This window comes from Alnus glutinosa, chromosome 5, assembly GCF_958979055.1.
Source record: "Alnus glutinosa chromosome 5, dhAlnGlut1.1, whole genome shotgun sequence".
Lineage (NCBI taxonomy): Eukaryota > Viridiplantae > Streptophyta > Magnoliopsida > Fagales > Betulaceae > Alnus > Alnus glutinosa.
In genome coordinates this window covers 13,992,352-14,006,064 of record NC_084890.1, presented here as the reverse complement: position 1 = coordinate 14,006,064, position 13,713 = coordinate 13,992,352, and the positions used below count along the sequence as shown (strand labels likewise).

The 13,713-nt window shown below is 36.9% G+C and overlaps 1 pseudogene; it reads left to right on the top strand.

Moving 5' to 3' along the window:
- Positions 1–11,138: 11,138 nt before the first annotated feature.
- LOC133868999 (germin-like protein subfamily 1 member 14) lies at positions 11,139–12,886 on the top strand (annotated as a pseudogene).
- Positions 12,887–13,713: the final 827 nt, after the last annotated feature.

Here is a 13,713-nt window from a genome sequence, read left to right as displayed (position 1 = left end):
CTTCTCCCTAAGTTAGACTTCACACGAACAAGAACCACACACCGGGCAGCATTTAGAGAGCTAGTAAATCTTCATAATTTCTACCATAACACCCTCTCTAAGCTCTATGGAATTCAATACCGAATTCTATAAATAATACATGCCTAGAGGCCTCTATTTATAGGCTTAGAAGACCTAAATCGCCACTGATTCGGATTTCTCTAGGCAGCGTCCGGACAGAGGTAAAGAGCGTTCAGACGGTGAACTGTGCAGCCGTCTTTCCATAACGCACTTTACGCGTTTTCATATAAAGGCCGCATTCGAACAATGTTGCCCTAGCGTCCGGGCGATTGCAAGTTGTCTTTCCCGATTTGTGTCTACAAAAAAAAACTGGATTCTTCTCAAACACTAAAGAGCATCCGGACGTGTTCCCCTGACGTCTGGATGGATGCACGCTGAGCTTGTCAGAATCTTCTCGACACAGGAAGGCGTTCGAACTCTCCACTGGACCATCCAAACGAGAACAAGGGATCCGACTTTTGCTGAGTTGGAAACTTCACAGAATCTTGCTGGAACTCTGAAATTGCCTTCTTGAAGCTTGTGACACTGAAACTTGTCATAATAAGGCTATTTTCATATTAGAGAAATAAATTCTGAATATTTGAAAACTCTGAAATAAACGGTATCCCTGTTGGTAGCGGACTAACCGGCTACGTGGATTTTAAATTTATAAGTTTACCACTCGCAATAGTACGTATCGATTGTACTATAGTAAGGGTGATCGAACCACAGAGATTATTGGTTGTTTTTTATGTGTCCAAATTATTATATATTTGGACCCCTTAATTTACATTAGTTAAACCTTTAGCTTTGTTATTTTCTAATGCTGTGGTTAGTTTTAGTGTTTTTATACTTTGTAGGACAATAAGAGAGAAATGATATAATTCAAGCAAAATACAAGGAAATTCGGATGCAGCAGACTACTAGATTTAGACCTATCATAACAGGACCAAACGATATCCTTTTTGAGAGTTTCTTAGGTCTAAATTGAAATTCAAGATGTCAGCTTTCCAACGCAACAAATTTCAGCAGTTTAGAGATGCGTGGAGAAAGTTATGGCTATTTTAATTTTAGTCGTTGGATCATCCCGAAAATCCAGAAGTTTGTCCATCTCTCTTATTTTATTTTATTTTGTCCTATTCCTTGTCTCCCCAAGCTGCACGTGAAGAACAAAGCTACAAAGCTGGACAGCACATATCTCCATAATGGGCAGCAACTCTACACTTATTGACAACAAAGATTGAAGAAAATTCAACAAAGTGGAAAAGTCCAAAACCAATATTTCAACAAAGTGGAAAAATCCTTGAGTTATGCATGTTACTTTCATCATAACTTTTGACTCGAAAATCATATTGCGTTGATTCTGGTGGCGTTGGAAAGCTCATGAAAAATTCAACAAATAAGTCTGAAATAGGTTTTTTCTATTTCGGACTTTTACTATGCCCAAATTGCCCCGCAATAAAAGTGCGCAAATCTGTGCGAATTTGGAGTTTGTCTTTTCCTGCTTTGATTGGATTTTCTATAAGTATAGAGGGAAGAAGAAGGAGAAGAGAGAGGGGAGTTCCAGCAACATTATTGGGCAGAAACTTTCGGTGGACAGCAAGGGGATGGAAGGGTTTGCAACACCAAATTCTCAAAGGCTCTCCATGCATAGCTAAGCTCTTCCTAGGGTTTTGATAAACCCTATCCAAGTATCAATGGCTTAATTGTGTTTTATTTTGGGATATTTATTTTGGGCATTGATGATTGTATAACTATGAGAATTACATTTTCGTAATTGGTTTTAAAGTTAAATGCAATCATGATGAAATGTTTATCTAGAAAGCTTATCATTTTGATTGTGCTCAAATTATATTTGTCATCCAAAAAATGATAAGTGTAATGGTTATGCAATGGTATTCTTTGAACATGCAACAAGAGGTTTTGATAGTTCATGCCTAGGATAGACAAATGATGCTACACCCTAGCTTAGGTAGATGATTTGTACTAATCTTAGGATGGGCTACACTTAATCATTGTTTGCATGTAACTAAGTTAATAAATTTGATACCTCATGCCTAGGATAGACGGATGATGCTACACCCTAGTTTAGGTAGATGATCCGTACTAATCTTAGGATGGGGTATGCTTATTTTTAATGATGGTATTTTCTTGTCACCTTGTTGGGCGCTTGACAACCGCACACGGGTAATATCATGCCTAGAAAGAATGTCCCATGTTAATGTGATGGCCATTGGTACAAGGATAGTGGTGAAATCAATTCCCTAGTTTCCCATATCATTTCATACAACTTTAACTTACTTTGTAGAATTTAATTTCTGTTAGTAATTTACAATTTGAAAATCACAAAAAAACAACATACTTTCCAAAGGATAAATTTGGACCGATTTTATTAAAGCTTGATGCATGCAACCAATACATTCCCTGTGGATCGACACCCTCAATATAGACATTATCCTACAACGATTCGTTCTATTGCGAGTGGTATTATTATTGAAGTACAAAACGACCACATCAGTTTTGCGTAACAGGATATCTAAAGAGTGTATTTAACTTAACTTAAAGATAAAAATAAAAGCAAGGGTTGTAGAATTGAAGCTACAACAATAAAGTGAAAGAATGAAAGCAGAAAATGAAAACAAACTAAGAGAAAACTTAGGGTATTGATCTTGTCCAATCCTCAACCAATGAAATGCTTAAAGTCTATATGGATCTTCCTAACATACATGATATGAGTGCGTAATGGGCGTCAACCATTACGACGACCTCGACATTAAAACACTTTTGTTAAGACGTAGTTATAAAGCACCTAGTTTTACATTAATCAACTACACGTAAAGATTAGTCTATAATTGAAAAACGTTTACACTAATCCTAACATACATGATATGAGTGCGTAATGGGCGTCAACCATTACGACGACCTCGACATGAAAACACTTTTGTTAAGACGTAGTTATAAAGCACCTAGTTTACATTAATCAACTACACGTAAAGATTAGTCTATAATTGAAAAACGTTTACACTACGAAAGGTGTGGAGTGATTAATGCTCCCTAGCTTACTACTCTACAACACATCCTAATAAGCATACACAATATATGAAAACCCTAGTTAGGCTACAATGATAAGGTATCTAGTTTTACACCGAACGCATCACGTAAAAGTTACACTATAATTGAAAAACGGTTTAAACTACCAATGGTGTGAAACGACCGGTATTCCCTAATATACCCTATAAGGTGACTCTAATGAGAAAACACACATTATGTCAAAAAGCATCATTGCACAAGACATCATTCTCTTTCAAAAATGTTGATTTTATTCATGAATCCAAGAAAACTTATAAACAAGCATAACTCTTTTTCATGAATAAATGGATTGAAATATTGAAAACAAAACCTTTTAGCATGAGTTTTGCAATCCTATAGCCTTACACAATTATCAAACATATTAAGAAAATCTCAAGAACATCAAGAACACTTCATGGTTTTTGGAGAGGATTTTGATCAAACCCTAAGAACTAAATTAGCTAGACATGAATTGAATCTAATCTAAGCATGAATTTAAAGGAAAGCAGTAAAGAAACAAGAAAGAAATAAATCAAAAACAACTATATTAGAATGATGAAATTCGGATTACAAAAAGGAAGAAAAACCTAAGCTAGAACATGAAGAACAAAAGGGAAAAAGAAGAAGAAATTGCTCTCTGGAATTAAACCCAGAAAACGTGCATCAAAGTAAACTAAGACATGAGAAATTAAAGTGATACACCTGAGAAAATCCGAACAAACCCCAAAAGATGCATCCTCTAACCTAAATCCCTAATCTCATATATATAGAGAATTGGATTTACAAAAGACCATCAAGAATTAATTCTAGCCACACAAACAAAGCTGGTCGGTGTCCATTTCTGTCCACAAAATCCAACTTATGATTTGAATTGCATAAAGAATTCAAAAGATCTTGAAATATCTGATTTTCTGGAAGACGGAGAAATCGATCGATCACAGTCGGGCATGTCCTGGTTCGATCGATCGAGTTTGACTCGATCGACTTTTCTTCGACTGATGAACTTCGATCGATCGATTATAAAGTCGATCGATCGAATTGCCTTGGTCAATTCTTCAACTAACAGGAACAATCTCGAACTCTGAAAATGACTAAAATACCCTTGATGTATTTTCAGGTCTAATTCAAGTGTTTTGAATTAGATTTCAATTAAGACCTGAAAATAAGACAAAACAATAAACTACAACAAAAAATTATATATACAACAAGAACTAGGTATAATAAATGCAAGTTAAGGGGTCTTGAATCAGATAATTCAAGACTTATCACCTGTTAAGACAGCATCATTACATAATAGTGATTTTGTCAACAGAATGAAGCCAATTAAAACTAACAAACTCCCCATTTGGCCATTCTGGGACAAAAATCACTTGATTGGTTTAAAAATACAATCTCGGTTCAAAAATAAAAAATACTCCCCCTTGTTGTCTCAAAAGGACAAGGGTAAACAAAATATATAAAATCCATAGTCATAAAATTACAAATATCCAAAAACATGAATAAAAGTAAAAAGTCTCAAACAAGAGCCAAGAAAACAATAAAAATGAGTGACAACAATACTCAATCCTCATCATCGTTATGTGGATGATGGTGCTTAAGGCACTCCTTGATGTCAATCTGGTATTGCTCAACTCTGACACCGATAGTACTGACCTCTCGCTGAAGAGTACGCAAAATATCCATCATCTAAGCAAAGCCAACATCATAAGATGGAGGAGGTGGAGCAGTTTGAGAGGAGGAGGCAGCTGCATGCTGATCACCCTATACTGAAGGAGCCTGAGGTGCTTCTCCTTGACCCTCAAATCGAAGCTGAGCATTAGACTTCATGAGAATCTGACTACCAAGAGCATCCTGAACTCTCACCTTGGGCTTAGTCTCAGCAATATCCATCATAGAACGGAGATAGATCTTCGTGACAAGGCACGCAAAAGTAAGACCTGTAGAGTGCTCGTCTCTCATCTCAAGCATGATCTGCAAAATGTGCTTGTATAGACAAAAAGGCATCCTCATGGCCAAAGCGTAAAGAAATCTAGCCCTCGTCAGTACCAGCTCACTCCTACGAGCTGTGGGCCATAGATTGTGTAAAACAATCTTTGCAAGCAGGCGGTGCAGGGGAGAAAATGCATTGATCTTGATATGCGAGAGTGCTCGCTCATCGCCCTGAGGATGGACTTGCTAAAATGGCATGCACTGGAACGTCAATGATGGAGCTGATCAACTGGGGGTCAATCTGAATTGTGTGCTCTCGGACTCTAGTCTAAAGAATGATCCCACTGTCATTATCCTGTATCACCTCCAAGTGCCTATAAAAGTCTCACACTAGCTGGGGATACACTGGGCATGCACAACTGTAGAGATATCCCCAATGATTGTCCTGAATCATCTGAGCAATGAAGTCTAGTGGAGCAACCATAATATCTGCTCTGAGAATATTCCTTTCTAGAATCACCTGTTTGTTTTCCATTCTAGCCCGGTGGCTGCTATTTCCTAATTTGTCCTTTATCTGACCCTACGCTGAGAACTGCCTAAAGACATTTTTCTAAAAAAAAAATGCAAAGAAATATATTCCAAAAATACCACTTAAATGTCAAATCTTGTTAGTCCCAAAAAAAAAATCGGCATTTTAACAGTAGTAAAAATGACTTTCCAAAAATTACACATGAAACATCAAATAGCCCAAAAAAGTTCAAATAATTGACAGAACATATAACCCAACCTTAGTAGTAGAGAAAGTAAACAATTTCATGCATTATTTATCTCAACAAAAATATTCCAAAATAATCTTAATATTCAAACAGTTAATAGACCCTGAAAAGAATATAAAAGATATAATAAAGTACCTGGAATGGAGAGAAAATGCAGAAAATGACAAAATAGAATGAAAACTCGTGAGAAAGCACGAGAAAAACGCACCAAACTGCAAGAAATGAGAGAAAAAGTGATAAATACGGCGCAGGGAGAAGGAGATGCAAACCTTAAACCTGTAGGGTTACCATTCGGACGTATCACTTAACTGTTCGAACGGCTACTGCCAAGTTAGCATTTGGCAAGACCGCGCATGTCAGGATGCAAGAACAAGTTCGTCCGAATGATCCACACTGAAAAGTTGATATTATAGGGAAATTTGCAGAAAAAATAATTTTTCCTAAAATTAGCTTTAGAACACGCATGTATAAATAACTGATAAGACGATCAAATAGTATTTAAAAATATGCAAAGATATAATTGAGAGTCAAGTATTCAGTAAGCACAAATTTCCTTGCAGATAGAAATTTTAAATAGATTACTCAAGTTATGCTTTGTGTGTGTGTAAAAGCTTTCTCAATAAGATATGATATTTGCTGATATGATTTAAAGCAACTGAATTTTCTAAACAAGAGAGAAAATCAATGTTAGATCAGTCAAAAGTCAAACCTTATTTTACTAGGGCCTAGCTACCCTCATCTGATACACTCCCCCTAAGATGCAGCACTTTTCTTTTACTTAGTCCTTTATTGACCGTCTATTTTCTCAATGATATGGTCACTAACTATTTCTATAGAGACAAGTTTAAGAAGAAATTTATAGCACAATAAGCAGTGGATATTTTTAATTATCCATAATTACTGAAATTTAAATGTTTTTTATCACTTGGTGCTGCAACCTATAGAGAATGTCAGAATTTATAAATTCTAGGTTCAACTAACGAGTTGGTCAATTTGACCATCTTAGCAAAAAAAATCTCTCATCAGAATTTTTAGAAGCTAAAAATTATAGAGTAAAAAAAATGTACCTTAGGGGAGCTTTGGCTAGTGCACAATTTTTTATCGCATGAGAAAAGTAACGATCTAACATTAAGATGCAACAGGAAAACTTAGCAGATATCAGGCATAAACTCTCAATCATATATAAACATATTTAATCAAAGCACAATGAACTGAGATATCAGGTAAAAAGACATGCAATATCTGAAAATCTATCAAAATAAAAAAAATTCTGCATCTTCTCCCCCAATTTTTTTTTTTTTTTAATGAAAAAAAGAAACATAAAAACAAAAACATGCTCTATGGTAAAGAACCATAATCTAAACCCAGCATGTGTGGTAAGATCAAACCTGTCCTCAGGGAGAGAAGTTCAGAATTACCAAGATAGAAAAACAACCACCCAACGTACTTTTTCTGTCATCAGAAAGTTTTCCTCAAAACAACAAGAGAAAATATGTGGATAAAACAAATATGGTTCCTAAGAATGCAAAGCATGTGAGCAGATATATGATAGGAAAAATCCAATGCAATGCAAGCAAACCTGGCATGCTTTGGAATTAGGAACCAAAATCCTAGGCATGTGTGATCATACCAACTAGGTGGATCCATTCTCCCTCGAGGGGTGAGTGTCCTCATCCTTTCTATCCCAATCCTGCCTTTCTTGTGGTGATGGTTGATCATCTTTCAATTGATTTTCCATCCATCTCAGCAAGCTATGCATAAAACTACTGACAAAGGGCGGCCCTTCATAAGATGGGTCTCTTTTAGGCGTTTGTAGAGTCTCCTTGTAGGGTCTTGATGTGTCCTTCTTTGGGATCCATTTTTGATTGACAAGAACAAATCTCTGTTGTTTACGTTGATGCTGCGGAGCTTGATATCTTGCTGGAGGTCTAATTCCTGATGGAGCGTGTCTTGATAGCTTCTTCTGACCTTGACGCTGAGGACTCCTGGGTCGGATGTGACCGCTTACACCACAGTGATGGCATATGGGAGGTCTAGTTCCTGATGGAGCATGTCTTGATAGCTTCTTCTGACCTTGATGCTGAGGACACCTAGGTCAGATGTAACCGCTTACACCACATTGATGGCATATGGGAGGGCTTCTATTGGTAGGAGGCTTTTTATTGATTTTAGCATCAACCGGACCTTCTCCTCCAATGACAGCATTTCCCTTATCCACGCAGGAGGGTGGAGGTTCAAGGATTGTGGGCTTGACAAACACAGTCTTTGAAGTAGAGGGGATATCAGAGGTAGAAGCTACATACCTGAGTCCAATCTTGTCAGTTGAGCACTTCTGAATAGATAGTATATGAGTGAGTTTCTCATCAGTGACCCTCTCCAACTGTAGTTGTGTCTCCAACAACTTCTCCTCTAGATCTTGAATCTTGAGCAATAAGGAACTCTTCTCAGTCTGCAGACTGTTCAGCTCATGCATATGTTGTTGGCTAATCTCTGTTAGCTTCAAGAACTTTATATAGAGGATTTTATAGACCTTTTTGAGTTATTCCCTGTCTTCATCATTGCGCTCTAAGTAGTAAGATTGGGAATCCTTTTAGTCTCTATGTGAAACCACAAAGGCTAGAAATTTCTAATCTTTACCATGAGTTTCTTCTTCTTCTAACTCATCACTAAGAGTAGCATTGTAGGCCTTCCCTTTAGCTTGCTTGAGATTCCCACAGTCAACCCGAATATGCCCAAAGCCTGAGCACTCAAAACATTTGGGACCTCTTGGATCCTTCTTCTCAGCTTCTTCTGGCTCAGATTCTCTAGGAGCCTTCTTCAATCTTTCAGTGAACTTCTTCTTGAATTTATCATTCTTCATCAGTCTCCCAAAGTTTTTGGCCAGCATTGCCACTGTATCTTCTTAATTATCAGAGTCTTCCTCAGATGAGACTCTGGCCTTCTTTTTAAATGCCTTGAGGGCAATTGTCTTTGCCTTCTTGACTGGAGCAGGGAATACTCATAAGTTTGAAGAGATCTTACTAACTCTTCAATCTTCATTGACTCTAGGTCCTTGGTTTCTTCAATAGTTGTAACTTTGATCCTGAAACATTTTGGTAAAGACCTTAAAATATTTCAAATGAGTTTTGCATCAAAGACCATCTTCCCGAGACTGGCCATTGAGTTCCTTAAGTCGTTGATTCTTGTGTAAGACTCATTGAATGTCTCATCCTCTAGCATCTTAATTTCTTCAAATCTAAAAATCAACATTTGGAGCTTGGCAGATTTAACAAGTTTGGTGCCCTCATAATTTGTTTCTAAGATTTGCCATGCTTCTTGAGCAGATTCAAAATTTGATATTCTTGCAAATTCAGACGGTGAAAACACTTGACATAGAGCATGGAGGGGTTTAACATTCAAAATTCGTGCGCTGGTTTGAGCAACTATGAGTTCATCAGTTGTATCCTCTGGTTTAATCCAACTAGTTTCAAAAATCTTCCAAACATCAATAGATTTTAAAAAGAAGCGCACACGAGCTTTCTAATAGCCATAATTCGTGCCATCAAAGGTAGGAACAAAATTAAGAGTTTGAGACATAGTAAAAATAAATAGAAGTCAAACAGATCACACTCAAGAATTTAATCTAACAGAGTGTACCAGGCTCTGATACCAATTGAAAAATAAATAGACTTATAATTTACGGTGTGTGCATGAACAATGTGTAACAAAATATCAAAGTGCGGAATTTAAATGAGACAAATATTTTGTTAACGAAGTGGAAACTCAATTAAGAGAAAAACCACTATGGGGCAGCCAAACCTAGGAATTCCACTATTCAGAAGACAAAGCTAACAACAAAGCAGTAACACTCACATATCCTGATGTAGCATCGTACCTTACACTCTGACACGTAACCCAACGTGAACACTTTCCAACCAAATCTCTTACCTGAAGGGGTCTTTAATGGATTCTTTTAACTTATGGCTACTCCCTAAACTAGACTTCACAAGAACAAGAACCACACACCGGGCAGCACTTAGAGAGCTAGCAAATCTTCATAATTTCTACTTAAACACCCTCTCTAAGCTCTAAAAAATTCAATACTGAATTCTGTAAATAATACATGCCTAGAGGCCTCTATTTATAGGCTTAGAAGACCTAAATCGCCACTGATTCGAATTTCTCTGAGCGGCATCTGGACAGAGGCAAAGAGCGTTTGGATGGTGAACTGTGCAACCGCCTTTTCATAACGCGCTTCATGGGTTTCGATATTAAGGCCGCATTCGGACGGTGTTGCCCTAACGTCCAGATGACTGCAAGCTGTCTTTCCCGATCCGTGTCTGCAAAGGAAATCTGGATTCTTGTCGAACACTGAACAACGTTCGAACATGTTGCCTTGACGTTCAGACGGATGCACGCTGAGCTTGTTAGAATCTTCTCAACACAGGAAGGCATCCGGATGCTTCAGTGGACCGTCCGGACGGGAACAAGGGATCCAACGTTTGCTTAGTTGGAAACTTCACAAAATCTACCTGGAATTCTGAAATTGCCTTCTTAAAGCTTGTAACACTGAAACTTGTCATAATAAGGCTATTTCCATATTAGAGAAATAAACTTTGAATATTAGAAGACTCTAAAATAAACAATATCCCTATTAAGACAACATCATTACATGATAGTGATTTTGTCAACATAATGAAGTCAATTAAAACTAACAGCAAGCATCACAAAAAGGATAGAGAATTTTATGTCAATACTATGATTGTGTGAGACAAGTTTATTACACGATTGATTGTTGCGGCAACAATTTTTTGCTTCTTTGTTTTTTTAAAGAACAATGAAACCAACTACGGTCAACAAACATAACAGCAACAAAAATCAGTAAAATATATATATATATATATATATATATATATATATAATAATAATAATAATAAATTAAAATAAAAAAACAGAATATAATTAATACAAGTAAATCAAAGAAAAACCCAATCCAGACAGACTCTACACTGCTCCTGATGAAAACAAGGGAGGTAGAAGTCGAGCTAGAATGTAGCCAACAAAGCTAGTGGTTGCAGCCCTTGATGGAAAAAAGCATAAGGAGTACTAATGAGAGAAACCATATAACATAACTCCTAACGATAATTCCGGGGGAACTGGAGAGACTAAGGGGAATCTATGCAACAGTTTCGGGTTCTCCTTCTGGGGCAATGAGTCTGAAGCCTAACCATAACGGATTTTGTGGAATCTTAGATCCAGAGAAGAGCGAAAGGACCAGGGATCGGTTGCAAGATTCTCATGGCAGCAGTGGTGCGTGCATGTAACCCATGTGCGCTAGGAAGGCACATGGGGTTCTCCCTCAGGAACAACAACCATGGAGTGAAAGAGATCAGACTAATGACGATCCAGAGGAGACGCTTGGAAGACAGAGATGGAGGGATGAAAGTAGTTATGATCTAAAACCTTAGACCGCGTTTCTTAGAATTAAATTAAAGATTAGCAAAAATAAAAGACTCTTAATTAGGGGCAGCCCATCAAGATTTATGCAAATGCCGCGACCAGCTTCTTGCTTAGGTGTGGGGAATCATTTTGGTCAAAGAAAAAAAAAATGTAAAATACAGGCAAGTGTTAAGTGTATCAAGCTAGTGGACGTACCCGAAACTGCTTTGTATGCTTCCCAGCTGTTAAATTACTACTTATTCTAAAAGCTCAAGTTAATAGGAAGATGTAAAGTTAATCACTTAATCAGTACTTTAACACTCCCCTCACGTGAGGGGCCAGCAAACAAATTACAATGGGAATGGAAAAAGTTCTCTTTTCTTCTTATCTTCTTATCTTCTTTTTTACTATTATTATTTATTTATTGATGAATTAAGTATTCATAAACAAAACCGTCTCATTTGACATCTTCAGCAATCTAGATTGGAGTGATTCGGTTGTTAATTGATGAAAGGTCCTTTACAAGTATGTTACGGGCGTTGAAGTGGCATGACCCAATTATGGTTAAAAGTCTTCATTAGTTATTGAACAATGAAGAACAATTTGTACGTACTTCGTAGTACTTGTAATATTAAATCCATAACCACTAAAGACTTGTATAGTACGTTGTAGCACAACCATTGAAGCCTGAAGACTTGCCGTAGCAGAACCATGCACCAGTTATTTATAAATACACATGTTTCCCATTCAATATTTCTCACCCATCACCAAGTTAGATATGTCGACAAAAGGAGTGCATTTGGTTGCAATTGTTGCTCTCTTGTCACTCGCATCCTCCCTTTGTCTCTGCCTACGATCCCAGCCCTCTTCGGGACATTTGTGTAGCGGTTGATGACCCCAAGTCTGCTGGTATTTACTTTTTTATTTATCAACATTCTGCTTAGAAGCAAGACTATCGATCGTTAATTACTCTTGTATGGCATATAACTTGCAAACTATTATTATTTTTTCTTTTAATACTAACTAAGGTTTCTTTCCTGGCCTGCAGTGTTCGTTAATATATGGGAAATTCTGCAAGGATTTGAAGCTTGCCAAGGCCGATGATTTCTACTTCTCAGGGCTTTAGAATTCTGGAAATATAGGAAATCGAGTTGGATCGAATGTTACTACTGCGAATGTGGAACAAATACCAGGCCTCAACACTCTAGGCATATCTTTGGTTCGCATTGACTATGCACCATATGGCCAAAATCCTCCCCACACTCACCCTCGTGCCACTGAGATTCTCGTAGTCGTAGAAGGTACTCTGTTAGTTGGTTTCATCACATCCAACACCGAGAACCACCTTTTCACCAAAGTTCTAAACAAGGGAGATGTCTTTGTATTCCCAATTGGTCTCATTCACTTCCAGTTCAATGCTGGAAACACTAATGCTGTAGCCTTTGCGAGTTTGAACAGCCAAAATGCTGGTGTCATCACGATAGCAAACGCTGTTTTCGGATCCAATCCTCTCATCAATCCTGTTGTTCTCACCAACGCCTTCCAACTCGACAAGAATATTGTTGAAGATCTTCAGAAAAAGTTCTGATGGGACAACATTTAAAGTAACTTATGAAACAATTACGCCAATTTGCCTCATTCCATCGTAACAATATTAAAATTAATAAAAGGCTGCTTATGTAACTCTTACTAGATGGAGTTGGAGTATAAAATAATGTTGACATTTGTTGAGCATATCTCTCTCTATTATATATATATAATGTGGTCATCCCAAATAAACACATAATATAACAATCTAAGGAGCCTATTTCTAGTTTTTGTCATATTAATTAAGAACTCTACCGTCCTTTAAGACCAAGACCATGGGATGTGCCTCATTTTTGGAAAAAAATTTCAACCATTCGAGCATTCACATCATCATATGCATTCTTTATCTCACGCTCCAATTATATTTTCAACCAAATTATTTTTTTAAGAAAGTATTTTTTGGTGTTTGGCTCGTATAAAAAATGAGCGATGGCAGAGAACGGCCGCCGACTTCCAGCAACCTTCAGCGGATGTCCGGCAAATTCAGACAATGGTCCAACAAAATTCAGCAATTTGAAAATAAAAAACTCAAACTCAAAAGATGGTTTACGATTTTAAAAAATAAAAACAATTTTACAAAAAATTAAAGGTTTTCTTAGTCAACCGAAAATAGTTTCAATTTGATCCTGATTTTCGATCTTACCAAACACCGAAAAATATGAAAAATATTTTGCAGTAAACAGTTTACATCGAAACAAACGGAGCATAAATTTTAACTAAAAGAAACAATTTTTTTCTATTTTAGCTTCCCACTCTTTCAAATCCTCACATCAACTTATTTAAAATTCTTCTTTACTAAAATAATTTGTTCAATAATTTTCTTTTCATTTTTGTACAAAACGCAATTTCCTCTCTTTTACACCTTCCACATTCTCTTCCATTTTCGTCGTGTCTT